The sequence below is a fragment of the Anolis carolinensis genome, chromosome 5 (genome assembly GCF_035594765.1).
Source record: "Anolis carolinensis isolate JA03-04 chromosome 5, rAnoCar3.1.pri, whole genome shotgun sequence".
NCBI lineage: Eukaryota > Metazoa > Chordata > Lepidosauria > Squamata > Dactyloidae > Anolis > Anolis carolinensis.
In genome coordinates, this window is record NC_085845.1 from 155,085,307 (window position 1) to 155,104,977 (window position 19,671).

Consider the following 19,671-nt stretch of genomic DNA (forward strand, 5'->3'; position numbering starts at 1 on the left):
ACACAAATGTTATACCCTCTGAATGCTCAATAACTGTTACTGTCCATGTTTTAGATCACTGCTGATGTTGTTTTATGTTGTTTTATGTGGTTATAATGTTTTAATTTTACTGATCGATGTTTCAATTTATGTTGTTTGGGCTTGTCCCCATGTGAGCCACCCCGAGTCCCTTCGGAAAGATGGAGGTGGGATACAAAAAAAGTTATTATATTATTATTATTTCTGGAAGTTGTAGGCCAAAAACATCTGGGGGGCCCAGGTTAAGAACCACTGCTTTAGGTGAAGAAGGCTAATTTTATCAGTTTATTTCAGTTAGTCTCAAAAGTGCTATAAGATCCCTATGCCTTCTGGTCCAGAATAACAGTGTTTATTCTTTTTAATAATTATGTCATCATTCTTGTTTTTTTTGAGGGTTTGGAGAGTCAGGTTTGTGGACTGCCCATATATAAAATGGATCTGATTCTTGACAAATAACTTGTGAATAAAACAGTAAATCAGGTTTCCTTTTATTTCCTTGCTAAATGGGTGAAATGGAACATGATTCTCTGGGCAGAATGGATCTTGCATGCAGAAACAAATTTAGTAAAACTACTTCAAGATTGGGCCATTATCATTAATCCATAAAAATATACTAAACTGGAACAGGGGAAAGTTAATTCTCTGGTATTCTTGAAATACAAGGCCTGATTATTTCCTGCACCTTATTGTATGTTTATGCAGACATACATAAGCAAAAGCTCAGAGGTGTTAAAAGTTTCATGACACCAGGTTGACAGGACAGATTGCTATAAACTCAAATGTTTAACGTTTGCATTCACCAGAGTTAGACTTCAGCCAGAGAAGCAAAAGAGATGGATTCTTATTCCTTTTAGGTCTGCAGAATATGAGCAGTTATAGCTGTTGTATATCATTAAACTGTGCAAGAAATGTACAAACATGATTGGCTATTTCTACATATATTTATAGGATTCATTTATCATTTGCATCTTGAGACATATTTTTGACATTTCATTTTAATTGTTCCAGAATACAGACCTAAAATTAGCTTGCTTAAGCTGTTATCACAAAGGGCACAGAGAACAGATAATCAGTATAAAATCCACAGAGCAATATTAGCAATTAAGTTTTTTAAAACCTCCCCAAATCTGCACAGAACATTGCTAATTCTTACAGTCATACAGTACAATCAAAAGAATAAAATACAAGCCACTGTTGGCAAATGTTGAAATGGAAATCAAACCCCAGGGTATTTCTTCATTCCTTAATTCTCACTCAAGGGTCGTTAGAGATTAAAATGAAAAGACCCTCCATTTCTGATGAGCTCATGCTATTGTGCTCCTGAAATAATAACACCAAACTCGGCATCTGTGAGGTCCCTAAGTGAGGCAGGAATTCACAGACATTGTATGAAAACTAAGCCAGAGAAGAGTGGAACTTCAAATCCAGGAGGGAAAATAGAAAGAGAACATATGTGGAGAGATGATTCTTTATTATTCACTATTATCTTTGAATTTTGATGGTTATCACAGCAGAACAACAAACTAGAAAATGATAGTTAAAACTAGCAATAAAGTGCTTTCTGAAGACATCCAAGTAATCAGATTTCACACATTTTGCTGAAACTGAAGTGGGTTCATGTAGGTATTTTTGATCTCCTGCGTAAACAAAGTTATGGATGAAGTAAGCATGGCAATCTGTGGAAAGTTCCACAAATCACTGCCTGGAACAACACTACAGGGTTTTTCAAAATGATGGCCTCAATCTCAAAAGCAGTTATTTCATGATGGCAGCACGTTACAATTACACAATGACAAATGCTCTTTGGCATTGGAGGATCAATGCCAAAATGCCATTGAAATACATGCTGCATCACAATTACTGATTTAGGACTTAATCCCACAGTCTTTGGGCTCCATTTTCATGCACTTAGGAAATGGGACCCCATGGCAGTCCCACAGGGGCCATTATATGATATGTGGGCACTTCCAGTGGGATTCTGTGGCACTTAGTTTCCTAAAGTACACGGAAATTGAGTCTGAAGACTGTCTTCAAGAGTCAAGTAATACCCAACTCCAAGCAGTAGAATGCAGGGGGAAGCAGGGAGAAAATGGGGAAACATGGGGTGGCTGGATATCCCAGAAGATGGGAAAATATGGGAGGGAACTGTGTAAGATGGTTCTCTCTGCTTTCCCGTTTTACCCCATCCCACCCCCACCCCCCGCCTGACCATCTGATGAGGTCCTTACTCTTGCTGAACTGCAGAAAACAAAACACCTTATGTAGCAGGGTTGGTATCATGCAAATGACTGAGGATAAGGGCTGTTTGTATGCTTGTAGAGGCATCTAATGGAAATTATTTGAATCCCTGTGCCCCACCCTTTCAACTGCATTATTAATAATAATAATAATAATAATAATAATAATAATAATAATAATAATATAACAACTTTATTCTTAAATTCCGCTCCATCTCCCCAAAGGGACTCAGGGTGGCTTACATTGGGACCAAGCCCAGTAATATAACAATAAAATACAACAACATAAAATACATTTCAATTACGATGAATTAATACATTAAAACATATAAAATATCATAAAAGCATAAGCTCAACAACAGCCAATAACCAATAGCGGGGCTCAATGGGTGTGTACAAAGATTGGAGGCAAGGCAATAAATTATACATGTGCAATATATTGCAAGGTCACTAATAGGATGGGCCAGTAAAAAAGTGCAGTGACTAGGTATGCTGCTCAGTCGTATAGTCGTTTCAGATTCTTCGTGACCTCATAGAGGCTGGGTATAGGTGGAGGTAAAAGGTCATTCATGGGAAGTTCTTGGTTTTATCAATATAGTGATTTCGCATTGTTTGATCTTTTTCCAACACTCTGTATTATAATTACATATTTTCGATGTGCACCCCATACTATATTAGCCAATCACCAGCCAATCACAATGCAGAAATTACACCGTTTTGACACCTCTGCCATTACCTTGAAGTGATTTGCGTTTCACACATGAGAACTGTTGGGCATTATCTACATTGTGATTGGCTGGTGAGTTCTTGGGGTGTCTGAATGGAATTCAGAAATACATTAAATCCTGAGTTATACTGACCATTAATCCATTTGACTCAGTGTAAGCACCCTATGATCCCTAATAATAATAATAAGCTGAAATGGGTAAAAATATGACCACAAACACACGTTCCTTACTTAACAGCATCATAGAATTAGGTGCCTTATAGGGATCTGATTAGAGCCAAAACCTAGTATGTATACCACACCTTTTTATGGCAAGGACTAAGTATATCTGTTGCCCTTGCAAAGTAAGTTTACAGGAAAATAACAGAGATCACCACCAAAACAAAATGACCGAGCTTCCTGTTCCACAGTCTCCCTAATGTCATTCAGAGAACACAGGGAAGAAAAGAAGGCAGCAGCAATGGTATGATCCTAATTTTGGCAACAGAATGGTCGATAGTCTTGAAATCGTATCCAAATTAGGCTACATTTTCTGTGTATGGGAATAGAGGAAAGGAGAGATAACTTACTGATAGAAACAAATATATGCACAATGTCCTTGAGCTCTTCATTTTGATATCATACAAAAAGGCCATATGAATTAATACCAGGGTAACTAAATAAGAAACATCTTTCCTTCTGCCTCTTGCAATTGATTTTAGAAACTCTTTTGCATATTGCAGTTTTGAGACAATCCTTGCAACCTTTTGTCTCTCAGCATAAACATTCTGTGTGGATTAGACTACAAACTGCATATTTATTTTCTCTATTTTTAATGAAACAAAGTGTTGGAGTTGGCAATAAGGAATGAGAGAACCAGAGTACTGAAGGGAGTAAAAAACAGGATTTTTGTCCTTTAAAAATTTATACGTCATACTGGTTTTGCCCTGTTGGTAAGAAGAGATATTAAGATTTCATTTCTGTTTTCTTTGGGCAAGATGAAAGCTTTCAATATGTGATTCTGAGCAAGAAAAGAAAATGAAAATAAAGTGATATTTCCCCACTTGTGCCCACAATTGCTGGCCACAGAAAAAAGTTTTCACTTTTAAAACTTTTTTAAAGTCAGGGAGAGAAAAATACATTGTTGCCCACGTGGATTGAGTGGCTTTTCATTTAGTCCAAACACAAGAATGTGAACAAAAAATTTGGACTAATGGCTTTAAGGATAAACTGAACTATTACCTTAATTTTTTTTTCAAAAAGTGCACAGGTGGTATTTATTGACTCCAACCAATGAGATGCAGAATGGGCCTAAAAAAGTATGATGAAAATGTCAGAAAATTCAATGGTGTGAAGATTAGGATGATTCCTTATATCAGGTATGGGCAACACTCTCTTTCTCTTTCTCTCTCTCTCTGGAAAATCATTCTGGGAAAATGCACTGGTCCCAAGAAGGGGGCCTTCAGAAGGCGGCCCACACTATTTGCCAAAAGAAGGAGCAAGAGGGAAGGGGAAAAGCAGAGCCCTGGGCAGCCGCTTGCCTAGAGGAAAATTTGGCATACCCTGCAGGCTCTTCTTCCATATCCCTTTCCAAGGGATAACCTACCATTGAGGAAGGCAGCGGTTGCAGAGGAGTAGGAGGAAGATGAGGCAAAGAACTCCCTTCTGGCCCACTCCGCTCTGACCCGCCATGCGGCCCAAAAGTTAGGAAGTTTGGCCATGGCTGCCTTATATGATACTAGCTGTGCCCTGCCACACATTGCTGTGGTTTATGGGAATCATTTGTTGGACAGGTGGAATAGCAGTGAAGAGCCTTGCAGCCTCAAAGCCTGGCCGTTTTCTTCTTATGGGAATCATTGTTTGGTGAGCTGGAATACAATGGAATAGGCTTGCTGCTTGAGAAGCTGCATTCTAGGGGAATGGTTTTTTGGACTGCTAGAATTGCAATGAATAGCCTCGTTGCTTCAAAGCCTGACGGCTTGCTATCTAGCGGAATCTTTGGTTGGACAGTACTATGTACTTCAATAGTACATAGTACAGCTGCTTCAAAGCCTGGCTGCCTTCTACCAAGGTTAATCCTTTGTTGGTCTGGTTAAATTGCACTGAATAGCCTTGCAGCTTCAATGCCTGGCTGTGTTATACCTAGGGGAATCCTTGTTTGGCAAGCTGGAATAGCACCCTCAATCAAAGAGCTGCTTTGAAACCTGGCTACTTCCTTTGTAGGGGAATCATTGTTTGGCCAGCTTGAATTGCACTGAATAGTCTTGCAGCTTAAAAGCCTGGCCGCTTTCTACCTCGTGGAATCCTTGGTTGCCCAGGTTGAATAGTAATGAATAGTCTTGGTGCAGCAAGTATGAATGCTGCAATTAGTCACCTTGATTAGCATTTAATGGCCTTGCAGCTTCAAAGCCTGGATACGTCCTGGCTGGGGGAATCCTTTGTTGGGAGGTGTAAGCTGGCCCTGATTGTTTCCTGTCTGGAATTTCCCTGTTTTCAGAGTGTTCTTCTTTATTTACTGTTCTGATTTCAGAGATTATATTGTTCTGTATTATACCACGTTAAATATTATATATTATATTTATAATCTTATATCATCTGCTTAGAACTGGATTATATGATGCCCCTTCTACACAGCTGTATAAAATCCACAATGAACTGGGTTATATGCAGTGTGGACTCAAGATAATCCAGTTCAAAGCAGATGCTGTGGATTATGTGCCTTGGCATTCTGGGTTATATAGCTGTGTGGAAGGGACTTGATTCTACACTGCCATATAATCCAGTTCAAATCAGATAATCTGTATTTTATAGGCAGTGTGGGTGAGGCCTAAGTGCACTCTGCCTATGCCCTGGGCACCATTTTGGCTGAGGGAATTGCTAGGATAAGAAGTGGGCCTACCATTCTGAGCACTTTCTAATGGGGGAAAACGGCTCTTTCTCGTCCTCTAATTTGGGCTTTATTTTTATAGTTTTTTTGTTTGTTGTTTGTTTGAAAGACATAGATTGGATGACTATATCTTTTGTGGCCAAATTTTGTGTGATCTGGTTCAGTAGTTTTGTTGTCTACTCCACAGTAAAACAGCACATTACATTTTATATACATAGATTAGCTGCACAACTGTAGTATGCTCAAAAATGGAAACCCATGGAACTCTCCAAAAAAAAAAAGAGAGAGAGAGAGAGGAAAATTATGAAATAGCTGAAATTAACAAATTATTTCAATTGATTGGAAGGAAGTCACTGAACCAAATTTTTAAGGACTGGGGGTTGTTTTTGATTTATACAAAGAAAAAAGAAGAAAAGGTTAAGTCTATGGAATTAAAGCTTATGAATTTTATAGATTTAGAATATGGGGTGGAGGATGGGATGTCAACTTTTGTGTATCTTCTGGTGAGAGGAAATAGAGTAATTTAGTTGTTAATGTTTAACATTAGTCATTTTTCTTTGATCTATTATTCGTTTTCTTTATATAGAAGTAGTGGTAGGTAGGGGAGTTGTTTAGTATGCACCTGTATTTGTAGTGTCTTTTTTTTTAAAAAAAAGAGGAAATATATTTTGAAAAAAAGATTGTGAACAAAACGTTGAAGAGCCATTGAGACAGACACCACAGCAAGTCAGCACAGATGGATTTAAAACTCCTACTCACCTGCAGCCTGAGAAGGTTGCAAGACGGCAGCCTTATGTGCTCTTCTAAGGTGTCTAGCACTTAAGTAATTCACATTGTTTGCATGAAGGGTCAAGTCACAGTCAATCTGTTTGGTAAATATAGAGCTGTGTAGCATGGTGCTACAATAATCCCCTTCCAACGAGTGTCAGAGAGTGAATGAAAATGTCATTTGTAAGCACTAAAATGACTCCCAGCGAGGGTGGAGGAAGGAAAGTCCCTTTCTGATTCTCCACTGGTTACATGTTAAGTTGAAAAGGCGGCAATTTCAATTGATGGCACAGACTGAAATTTGAATAAGAATGATAAGGAGTATGCTTTAGTCTCTTATTATCATTTTCTTTCTTTCTTTCTCTGTCATATTAATCAACTGTGTGATACTACTTACATTTCACTTCCCATCTGTTCCTATTCTGAAAAACATGAGTCCCCAAGTTTGAGTCACCCATTTTATCTGCCCATTTTAGCATTAGAACACAGCTGTTTGCCCATTATTCATGTTGACCCACCAATCATCTTTATCATTCATACTACAAATGATGATACACCAGTATAACAATAACATTAGTACTGTTCAGAGAGTTCTCATTTTCTTCACAGAACTCCAATAAGTAAATGAGAATTACATTATTATATGTCAGATGAAAGACCTCTGTGGGTCATATCTCACGTTTTTAACCATTCACTCCATTACCTTTCAGAAGACCTCCCAATGCCCAGCTCCCATAATCGATGCAAGGTGAAAACTGACTAATATGTCTCAAGGTTAGAACTGAATAATATGCTTCAAAAACACTTAATCAGTAGACAAGACCTTGAATTTGCTACTTTTGCAAAACATTATTGTGATGTGTTATTAGGAGGAAATGTACTATTACATTTAGGGACCTCTTCACATGGGGCATTTGGGTCTGTTTTGTTGCTTTTAACTGCAGCAACCCACACTCCTCCCAAAGTGGAGGAGAAATGCCAAAAGGCACTTTTTCCGCAACCTAGGAGAGGAAAGTATAGTTTGGGTAGCTCTGATGGAGCTACCAATACCTTCCCTTCAATTTCCCTGTGTGATGGCAGAAAGGGTGGCGGGGCAATGCGCATTGTTGCCCTTACTGCCATCTGATGAGGGCAAACATATCTTACATCAGTTCCAGATAGGCATGAGCAAGGGGAGGGCATGTGGAAAGGAAAAATCTTAGGACTACTCAGAAGTAATTTCACTAAGTTCAATGAGGCTTACTTACAGATAAATGATATAACAGCACAGCCTACTTCTTCAGGTATGAAAACACTTTACATGCAAACTGAGAGAGACAAATGTAAATCCTTAATTTCACAATTGGTTTCCTGAGCAAATCATAACATTTACATATAAATCGTGTGGCATAAAAGGGATGTAGGATGCATAACAATTGGCATGACTATACATTTTAGATGTTAGTTGTTATGCCAAGATATTAGTATGCACATTTGTTCGATAAATATTAGCTGAAAAACTGATATAAATTCACGGGTTAAAATCGGCTGCTTATGCAAGCTGTCCTTTCAACACAACAAGGATGACAACTAACTGTTCATCTAATCTCCCTGACAGAATCTGACCGATCCCTGTCAACTTTATAAGTGTAATTCCAGATTTTCTAAAATAAATATTCTCAATTAAAAAAGAGAGTATATCTGTACAGGAAAACAAAACCGAAAGATTGCTCAAGAAATTAGATGCGGAACAATGGCTTCAAACTACAGGAAAGGAGATTCCACCTGAACATTGGGAAGAACTTCCCACCTGTGAGAGCTGTTCAGCAGTGGAACTCTCTGCCCTGGACTGTGGTGGAGGCTCCTTCTTTGGAGGCTTTTATGCAGAGGCTGGATGGCCATCTATCAGGGGTGCTTTAAATGCAGTTACCTGATTCTCAGCAGGGGATTGGACTGGATGGCCCATGTCCCATGAGGTCTCTTCCAACTCTACGATTCTATGATTCCATGAAAAGTGTGTTCTATTCATTTTGTTTTGGGCACACCTGACCCATTTCAGATCCCAGTACATGGCTACACCAAAATACACACTTTTCACTTACCACAGGTGGGCCATATGTGTCTTGATCTTTAATCTTCCATTTGAAGATAATACATAATAAACATAATCATGCTTTCCATATGGTCCCAAGCAAGTCCAATCTATGTAACTGTGGCTGGAATTACACTGCCCTGTATCCCAGGATCTGATCACAGATTATCTTCTTATCACAGATTATCTGGTAGTGTAATCTCATATAATCCAGTTCAAAGCAGATAATCGGGGATCAGATCCTGGGATATAGAGCAGTGTAGATCCAGCCTGTGTTTCATGAACCATTTATTATCTATTTTAGATTCTCCCCTGTCATGACTATTCAGATGACATCACTAGGGACTTCATCACATAAAGCCCCCCCCCATGCCATTTCACCAGCCTCCGTGGTGAAATGGCAGAGATGAGGAGTGACTGTCACTCCGGCATCACTTTCCCCCATCCTCAAAGCACCACAGATCCGTGCTGACTCCATTGGAGGGAAGCTTCCCAGGATGTTTCCACTCCGGTTATGGGTGGGGTCTCAGACGGAAGTCCAGCGATGTCATGTAATGAGTAGCATGCCCATCCGTCTTTGGACTGGCAAGGAAGTATCATAGAATGCTTTAAAAAAGCCCTGTGGTAAGTAATCCAGGAAAATCAGATACTAATAATGACTCATTACTATCAGCAGCGTTGGCAAAAAAAACTTCCATGTTCTTGAGCTTCTACTGTTTGCATAAAAATGTTGTTCCTTCCCTGCCGGTAACCTTTGTAAAAGATGCCACCTCTGTTCTTATCACCTCCTTGTTCACTTCCTCTTGCTCTGTAATGCAATGCTATTCAAAGTACAGTTTCTAAACAGAGGCTTCCATAGGAAATATTAAGGTTCAGTTAGCTGATCTGCATTGATTTCAGGACTTAAAAGAATGCCCTTGATATGGGGCCTGCAGAAAGAGAGCTACTAAATATTTCATATGCTCTTGAAAAGGTAAGACTTAAAATTATCTGATTGGGATTCAAAATTGACATTAAAAGGGGGAAAGAGCATCGCTTTCCAAACAAACTAACAAGCCTCAAAACAAAACACTGAAAGCGCATTTCTTGAAATAACATTAAACACTTGGAATGTACACATTCCATTTCCCATTTAGTTTACAGGCTGCTCTCAAAAGTGTTAGGAATTGTCTGCAGTCAGTGAAGGGACGAAAGCAGAAGTCAATGCAGACTTCAGAGCTCCCATCCTTATTTCCCAAGGACATGCATCATTCCCACATTAGTGCCCACATTCAAACTGTCCATGCCTCCACTTCTGCACCAAAGGATAATATAACCACAGTGAGGGTCAAACTAGACTTGAGGGAGAATGCATATGTCATATAATTAACCTGGTTTACCTATTTTCCCTCCTTAAGAGATACATGCTCTTGTCCTCAGACTTGTATTTGAAGTCCATGTTTACCCTCCAACAGCCAATCATAAAATGCAAGCATAAAAAACTAGATAAATAAAAGAGCAAAATTATTTCTTGTGACAAATGTTTTTCACCACTTTTACAGCACAGTATCTCTAAAAAAGAAAAAAAGATGTTAAATGTATTATCTGAGCTTATTAACTTTATGACTTCTGTGAAGCCTAGCCTCTCATGAAATGGTGAATCGCAACCAGAAGCAAGCAAGGGAAAGACCTATGACTTCATCAGACGTGTTGCAAAAAGCGGGGGGGGGGGGGTCATCTTTTAGCAAAGTGTATCCTCCCCTTCCATTTTAAAAGACATAGTTTCGTTTTACAAATCCCATCAGACACTTTATGTTTCCCGGCCTTCTCCCATTCTGTCCTGCATTCTGAACCATCACACCAGCAAGTGCAGTCCCTGCATTCTTTCTTTTTTAAATCAGGGGAAACTTCGAAATCTGGCACTTTTTTAACCCCTTCTTCACACACCTTGCTGTCCTGGATTAGTCAAATGCTATTTTAACCTCTTTTGTCACTATGTGCTCTTCCCATGCCTTGCTGCGCTAGATTGGTCCAGTGCTATTTTAACCCCATTTGTCATGATCTGCTCTTTCCATGCCTTTCTGCCTTGGATTAGTCCAACATTCTTTTAAACCCTTATGCCAGGTTCGGTCCTTCCTTACTCTAGAGGAGATAAGAGACATTGTTCTTAAGGCAAACACCTTTTCTCTCCATGGGCTCCTCTGCTTCCCTTCCCAATGCCCTTACTCTTGAGGACACAGGAGGCATGTTTCTCAAAGCAGGCCCACCTTCTCTGGGATCCTTTCCTCCTAATCTCATTACTCTCAATTGCGGAAGTCCAACAAGTTTGAAAACCAAGATTACTATGTAGGAGAAACGACAGAAAAAACAAAGTGGTGATATCTTGAAATTTCAGTATTTCTAATGATGAAATTAATTTTAAAAATTGCCAAGCCTGGCTCATGAAGCAGGATTTTGAGAGAGAAATGTCAATGCTAGGTAGGAGACTGCCCATAGGAACGCCCATTGCTCCACACCACTGAACTAAAACAATGATTTTTTTCCCGTCTCCTTTACCTCCCTGTTTCGTCAGCTACATTTCAAGGATGAAAGGCAATGTATGACAACTGGAAGTAGTTTTACATCGTGTGAAGGACTCTGTGGCATTTCATCCCTGAACTGTCTTATAAATGTATAGAAACTGGGGAGGATTTGCATCTGATGAGGTCTCTAAAGAAAAGGACATGCAATTCAGTCAGGCCTCTTGGGACTGGATCTGCTACATAACATCTGGCTTCTTTTTTATAATGCAAGAAGAAATGAAAATATGACAGACCTCAGTAGACCTGCTTTTTCCTGTCACAAGTGATAAGACCATCAGCAAGAACAAATCAGTGGAAGAAGAAATCCAAATTCTAACAAAATTTCCTCACTTTCCATGTATAATTTCAGTTCTGGACCCATATAATTAAGCTATTTCTGACCCACAACAAAGATAGAAGACAATGCTGAAGACATTACTTCTATTGGGTTGGCTTACCTCCAAAGGCAACAGAAATGGCTGAAAACAATAGTGCCTCTAAAATAAGACCACTATGAACAATCACATTTCCCAGAGAGATTCCTAAGGCATCCCATGGTTGATTTGTGACTGTTCTTCAATATTTATGGTCTTTTAGCGGGTTTTAGGAACCTAGCAAACTCAACTGGAATTTGACTCCTGAGGCTCTGCTGTGTGATTTTCTTCTTTGTCCATTAATCTACATGTATTTTGTGTTCTCTTTGCCATTCTGGTATGTGTGTTGAAAAGTTAACATTTGTGCCTAGCATTATAAAGTTTGTAGCTTAAGGTGCCATTTTAATTATCTTGTTTTTTCAAAGCCTAACCAGTGTTTTATCAAGAAAACAAAGAGTTTGGATAGAATTAAAAGCCTAAAGGACTGGGGCTCTTACTGTTTTGAAGCAGACTAGAATTATATTGTAATTTATGCATCCTCGAGTCCATTTTGAAAGGAAATACACAACTTCCTTTGATTGATCTCCTGACAGAGTTCAAGGTTGTTGCTGTTCAAACAGCAGTATGACTGATCACATGTGCAGATTTGCAATAATATAATAAAAGACTACTAACTCCATGTTATAAAATAATACCATATATTCTCTCACTGGAACATAGCTGTTTTCTAAGCAAACTGATTGAAAACCGCCCCACCATCACCAATAAAACAAACATTTTCTTAACTATCCTACTCTGTTTTGTTACTGAAATGGGGATTTTGATTGTATCAACTGAATTTCAGCAAATTGGAAAAGGAGGAGGTGCTAGATTCTGACAGGCAGAATTGAATGTCAGACTTGGAATCACATATCTACAAGATACCTGGAAAAGAATAAATTAAAATCCCCAGACTGGAGAATTCATATGCTACACCCTTAACTTGAAATCCAAGTACAGGCCATTTCTTGGTTACAATCATTTTACTTACAAATGACTCACAGTTAAAAACGGAGGTAAGATAACAGGAAGTGAGAGAAATCTACTCCTAGGAAGGGAAGTTCACTCCTGAAAGAGTTATCATGGGGAAAAGGTGACTCAACTGAAGCTTTCTCACCAATCCTTGTTCCTGCAAGAAGCCAAATTTTCCAAAATTCAATTAATACTGGGACAGAAAGTTAAGTGAAATCTTCTGAGCAGGGGTTCAGATAGCAAAATAAACACCACAAGGTGCTAACCCTTCCCTATGCTATCCAAACTTACAGGACCTATCTTGTTTATATGCCACTTAGAAATCCAGTCTAAAATACAGGGGAAATGTGACTTCTTCAGTACATTGCAAAGCCTTACAAGTTTCTGCATCTGAACGGTAAGTTGATGATCTGTCTTATGACTGACACTGAGGTTGATTATAATATCATGCTCCAAAGGTTCTCTCCATGGCTGTGCATAATAAACAGCAGTACTCTTTGCTCATATTTATCAACCAATTATGCAACTGCTTAATTTCTCACAGCATTTACATCTGGATAATTATACCCTCTACTCTAAACTTCTCATGAAAAGAAATGTTTCTGACCTCAATATCCCAGAGGAGAACTTCTGAATGTAAAGCCAATGCTGAATAGCTTTTCTGTCATTGCAGGCAGCCCAAAACTGCTGTCTTTGGGTGCATGGCTATTCAGTGCAGCTCCACAAATATGGAAATTGATTATTAAATGTCACACATTATCTCACTCATAACACATAACTCATAAGTAGATCAATGTTTTCTAGTAGTGATCACTATAGTTATTTTATGCAACATGTTTGTATTATTATCTCCCTAAGGTGAAAAAGTGATTTGTGTGTGTAATGGCAAGGGAAAGGAGTATGGGCAGAGGACCCATTTACACTGTTCATTTAATGTGGCTCCAAGATGACTCCCAAAATGCCTGCCACCAATGTGCACCACAGTGCGGATTAAAGGATACACAGCACATTTTGAAAAGTTGCAGGGAAGTCTAAGTCAATACCTTCAATATGATGCAGTAGATCCTAATATATCCTAGATCCCAGGGTGAAATCAACTCCACAGAATGTAGAGCGCATTGTAGACACTTGCCCTTGCTGATATTCTTTATAGAAGCTGGACCAAGGTAGTGAAGGGGCTGCTGAAAAATGCCCCAAGAGCATAGTTGGGTGACAGGGGGTTAATTGACCCCCTTGGAGGAGTAATTGATTACTGTTGTCATCACATGGGTTTTTCCCCATCCTAGGATGCTGCCGAGATGCAGCCAAAATGGAACCCGCTAGAGCTTATCACATGACATAGGGCAACTTCCAGCAAGGTTCCATCCCAAATCTGTCTCAGCAGCATGTTCAACGGCTGCCCTGAGAACACAGGTGACTACCCATGTTCTCATTCAAGAAGCCAGGGACACCATGGGATGAAGCAGGGGGCTAACAGGAAATGCCATGTGATGGTAAGGGAGTGATGCAGGGCACTGTCCAGCAGTTTCCTCCACTGCTCCATGGATTCCCTCACTATCACTTGGTTTATGGACCTCCATCTGATTAGATTCTACCTCTACTCCTTTCCCCCATTTTTCTCCTCTTATGCGTCTGGAGCGCTGGTGAACATCTCTCCTGGAAACACTGCAGAGCATTTGAGGCTAAGTTCTGTGGTTAGCGTAATCACCTTCCTGGCCTCAAACTAGTTCCAGACTTGCCAGTCTAACTGCCTATGCAGTAAGAACAGTTCTGCCCAAACAAAATTCCCAGCTGCATTATAGTATCAGTGTGGATGTGCAAGGAAAACCATTTACCAAAACCATTACAGCAAGCTCATACGAGTAGCATTATAGGATGTCTGATAATTCAATCAAGCAGAACAAAGCAATGGAAAATAAAGCATATGATCTTGATTGCAATTCCTGGGTGTCTTGTGAAATAAGTTAGATTGAGTGTCAGGCATTACTTCATGTTCAGCTAACAAACCAGGTAAATACTTGGTCTGATTTTCCTGCTTCTTGGCAGGGGGTTGGACTGGATGACCCATGAGGTCTCTTCCAACTCTATGATTGTATGACCTTCCCCATCTTATAACTGATGCTAATGACTACCTTATGGTGGTGATGTGATCATAACAGATTAAAGGTCTCAATAGCATATCAAACAGCATATCACATTGTTGACTCCTTCACATATACTGTTCTCATCCATCCTATATTTGTGCATTTCATTTTTTTCTGCCTAAGTGTACCTTACATTTATCCCTTTTGAAATTTATATTGTTAGTTTTGGCCCAGTTCTTTCATTATTTAAATTCATTTTGAGTTCTGATCCTGTCTTCGAGAATATTAGCTACCCCTTCTGATTTGGTGTTACAGTAGAGTCTCACTTATCCAACACTCGCTTATCCAACATTCTGGATTATCCAACGCATTTTTGTAGTCAATGTTTTCAATATATTGTGATTTTTTGGTGCTAAATTCATAAATACAGTAATTACTATGTAGCATTACTGCATATTGAACTACTTTTTCTGTCAAATTTGTTGTATAACATGATGTTTTGGTGCTTAATTTGTAAAATCATAATTAATTTGATGTTTAATAGGCTTCTCCTTAATCTCTCCTTATTATCCAACATATTTGTTTATCCAACATTCTGCCGGCCCGTTTATGTTGGATAAGTGAGACTCTACTGTATTTGCAGATTTGAAGAGTATGCCACCTACTACATCATCCAAGTTGTTGATAAAGAACAGAGCCCTGTAGTACCCCACTGATCACATTTCTCCAGGATAAAGAGCCATTGATGAACACATTGGCCAACCACTTACAAATCTATCTAACAGTAGCAATATCCAGCCCACATACATGAAATGTTTCTTGAAATAAATCGAGCCTAGAAGTGACTACTTTTCAGCAGAAAAATATTGACAAATATTTTTCATTTATGAATTGATCAATGTAGTTGGTTTTAAAAAGACAAATGATTATCCAAAATGCATATGGCATACTCACAATAGAGAAGGTTAATAGATTGAAGTAAATAAAATTCCCAAGTATGATGCTTCATAAGCTTTGTTAGTTTTTATGTGAATGATTCTAATTATGATCAAATTAGGTACATGGAAAGGAACAGAAACAATCTAGTTCCATTCAGTCCTTGCTATACATCATAGTACCAGCCTCGATAAGGTGATATTTGTTTTGAAAGCACTACACAATTATTTGTGCAAGTTAATTAGAGTTATTTACTAACAGACTGTTCCTAGATTTTATGTGTCATTCTGACCTGGGGGTTCAAGCTTCATCAGAGCTACAAAATGCTGACACAGTAAATTCAACTTATTCAGTTGGTACAAGTCATCCTGTTATTCTAAGGATACTGAGACAAATGGAAATGTAATGGTCTTTTCATAAATCCTGCCTTTCCATAATTATTTCCATCTGTGTACACTTGTCTTTGTAATTGGAATTTATAAAAAATATATATATTGTCATACTGAAGAGCCCCCTCCCCCCGCCATTAATCAATCAGCGATTTCTCGTAATCCATGCTATACTCGATGTAATTGTGTCTACCATCACTGGAATTCATTGCCTGATCCTGGAACCATGTGCAGGAAGGACTGAAAAATGTATTTCTAAACCAAATTAAGAAGGAACAGAGACTAACTCATTGCATTATGTGAAAATAGAATTGGCTGAATGGCAAGGCTTTAAAAGAAAGAAGATGGGAATTGTCAACTCTAGAATTACCAACAATTCTGGTAAATGACCTGGCGCCCACTTGCATGCAGGGAAGAGCCAGTTAAACATGCTTTGTTTAAGATGGAAATTGGGGACGAGATGCTACATATGGGTCCTAGGACCTCATCACATTACTGATTTTCAGCATCCTAGGACACTTGCAGCACGCTGGGAGAACAGAACCTGCTGATTGCCAACAGACAACGTACATCTGCTTCTGGTGGGGCTCCGTTCTTCCAGTGTGCTGCAAATATCCTAGGACACTGAAAATCAGTAATGTCATGAGGTCCTAGAATATAACAGGGCTAGTGTGGGGGCAAGACGGGCAGCATCCTTTCCGCCCCCGCCCCCCCCCCATGAGATGTGTAAGTTGATGATGTGGGCAATGTGAGGTGCAGGTTGTCCTGCTGCCCGCCGGATTCACCACAATATATGGTGAAACCACCTCCCTCCACTATCGCCTGTGAATTGGACCTCAATGTGATAAGGTCCCTTGTGTTGGTTATCTCTTTGATTTCTAGGGGTTCACTTTTACACTTTCCAGCCAGGAAATAAATTACTAAATGGCACAGTTGAGGCCCCTGGTGGCACAGTGTGTTAAAGCGCTGAGCTGCTGAACTTGCGGACCGAAAGGTGCCAGGTTCAAATCCCGGGAGTGAAATGAGCGCCCGCTGTTAGCCCCAGCTCCTGCCAACCTAGCAGTTCGAAAACATGCAAATGTGAGTAGATCAATAGGTGGGAAGGTAACAGCGTTCCATGCAGTCATGCCAGCCACATGACTTGGAGGTGTCTACGGACAACGCCGGCTCTTCGTCTTAGAAATGGAGATGAGCACCAACCTCCAGAGTCAGACATGACTGGACTTAACATCAGGTGAAACCTTTACCTTTATCTTTTTATGGCACAGATAGGAGTCAAGAAAATTACAATGTAGAAAACAACTTCCATCTTATTCCATATAGTGAACTATAGACTAGGGGTATATCAACACTGTACAATTAATGTAGTTCGACACCACTTTAACTGCTATGACTCAATGCTATGGAAACCAGGAATTTGGAGAAACACCAGCACTATTTGGCAGAGAAAGCTGAACCTCTGGAAAACTACAATAGTCTCTACACAGAAAAATAAATTGTCACCATTAGAAAATTCATTTGAAGAACATTTCAACCTTTGTGAGCATGTGTTTTGCAGTTCTTGAACAAAGAAATCATAAATGAGAAACAACTGAACGGAAGTGTTCAAAGAAATTCCAATCTATTAACAAATACGAACAAAAGGCACTGGCTTCACAGTGCACTACATATACTAATATAGATACATGGCACATATAACAAGAAGTAGACTTGGCTACATATTATTAACCCACTGCTGAGAAACTTACCCAGTAGATCTGCCCAATTTCATGTAAAGTTTTTACTAGGAGACAATTTCCCCCACATGACCTTGACTGTTGCCACGTTTCTCTCTGAGGTAGCCATAAGACAACTTCCTGTATTAGACTCAGGCTGAAGCTTGTCCTCTATCTATTTGAATTGTTCTTACCCTTAATCATGTGCATCTTGTATTGCACCTCGTCCTGCATTTAATTAGTTTTATCAGTTTATTAATCTGTTCACAGTTGTGCACCTTTTACCGCTGAGCCAATTGGGTCTTTGGACTGTAATAAAGTTTTGATTGATTGATTGATATAACAAAAGGAATCTTCTCGGAAAGAGTTTTGCACCTAGCGAAACTGACTTTTGGTAAGCTGTTTATTGCTTCACACATTAACACTGACCACTGTAAAGATGGTAATTTCCATCTGTATTACATGAAAATGTATGGCAAGGGACATGATTCAGATCTTTCTGGATACTATTACATTCTACTCCATTCCCACGACTGTATAAATCTACTTTAGAACCTACACCTTTTGATGTCACTCTGTACTGCATTTGAAGAAGTGGGTTTATATCCACAAAAACTCATGCTAAAATAAATATCTGCTCATTTTAAGATGCTCATTCCTTTTTTTCCTTCTTCTCTTTCTCCTTCTCAGAAACCACAAAGTTAAACTTGAATTTAACCATATATTTCTAAAAATATCCTAAAATACATTATGCCTTGAGGCCTTTGAGGTGCAAAATGATATAATATAGCACATGAAAACTCAAAAATAAGTCCTTAAAATCAACGATACCTTTCTAACTTAAAATCCACTGATTCTAACCCCTTTGAGGGCACATTTTCACAAGGAAGTTGCTTATCACTACGGTAAATACAAAATTAATTCTAATCAGTTGATGAGCAGAAGAGACAAAGACGAATAATTTAGCTGAATGGAAATAATTTTTCTCTACTAGTTAAGAGGGCTTAAAAACACACACAGGGCTCAGTGCCACTAAATGTAATTTAATTTGAAAATAACTTTCATTAACTGAGTTCCTACAGAACAGTCTCTTCCTGTTTTGAACAAGGACTGAAATTGCTCCAGGCATCCCCAAGAGAATTGTACGTGATCCAGGCTGGCACAAGGCACTGGTGTAAAATAAGATTTACTGGTGAATATGCAGCAGGTGTTTCATAGCAAAGGAAGTTTGCACATTTTCCAGCCAATGGGGGAATCCCCTCATAGCTGGCCTGATGTTTGGCTGGCCATAGTATACAAGACATATCCCAGAAGCTAACAAAGCTTCTCAGAAACAGTCTCCAAAAGACCATGTTTATATAGCCAAGCTTTAAATCAGGGGTCCCCAAACTTTTTAAACGGGGGGCCAGTTCACGGTCCCTCAGACCATTGGAGGGCCGGATTATAGGGGTTTTTTTTAAACTATGAACAAATTCCTATGTACACTGCATATATCTTATTTTCAAGTAAAAACAAACAAAAACGAACAAATACAGCCTCAATGTTAATAATAATAATAATAATCATCATCATCATCATAAAAATAATAAGGAGGGTTGGAAGAGACCCCTTGGGCCATCTACTCCAACCCCCTTCTGTTTTTGTCCACACCATAATCAAAGCACCCCTGACAGATAGCCATCCTATAATAATAATAATAATAATAATAATAATAATAATAATAATAATAATAATAATGTAATAAACATGGTTGGAAGAGACTCCTTCAGCCATCTAGTCCAACCCCCCTTCTGCTTTTGTGCACCAAAACATAAAGAACCCCTGACCAACAACAACAACAACAATAATCACCGTTGGAAGAGATTGCTAGCCTTCAAGAAAAATGAATCCACAACAGGGCTGCAGAGTATTCTTTCAGTTATTAACATTGGAATG

General features: G+C 39.0%; 1 protein-coding gene and 1 long non-coding RNA gene across 12 annotated transcripts in view; one reads left to right on the forward strand and one right to left on the reverse strand.

Annotated features, from left to right (window-relative positions):
* The window catches only part of kcnc2 (potassium voltage-gated channel subfamily C member 2), a 151,687-nt gene that overhangs the window by 14,845 nt on the left and 117,171 nt on the right, over positions 1 to 19,671 (reverse strand). The gene's annotated exons all lie outside the window — the stretch shown is intronic.
* Positions 7,323 to 12,387, forward strand: LOC103278886 (uncharacterized). The gene is made up of 2 exons (XR_506386.1): positions 7,323 to 7,390; positions 11,239 to 12,387. It is a non-coding gene; the product is annotated as an uncharacterized LOC103278886 (long non-coding RNA).